Source organism: Elephantulus edwardii, unplaced genomic scaffold, assembly GCF_000299155.1.
Source record: "Elephantulus edwardii isolate Elephantulus edwardi_28Jun2011 unplaced genomic scaffold, EleEdw1.0 scaffold00089, whole genome shotgun sequence".
NCBI lineage: Eukaryota > Metazoa > Chordata > Mammalia > Macroscelidea > Macroscelididae > Elephantulus > Elephantulus edwardii.
The window spans coordinates 7,471,128-7,471,390 of NW_006399839.1; positions in this window are offsets into that span (position 1 = coordinate 7,471,128).

Consider the following 263-nt stretch of genomic DNA (forward strand, 5'->3'; position numbering starts at 1 on the left):
AAAAGAAATGGCTCTAGTGCAAAAATGAATAATAATAAAAAAGAAACGGCTCAGATGCAATTCTCGGAGCAAAGTTACATCACTGCCTCATGCTTGGGTCCAACTAGATTAATTTCATCTTTCCTGTACAAAATTAAATTACAAATGCTGACTGGAGGAAACCAGGCAAATGATTCTCTTGTTCCGTGCTAGGAACGATAACACACGAGACAGTAGAGTATCTAAGAAAGAAGGAGGTTTGGGGGTAAGGTGCCTCTCAGAAA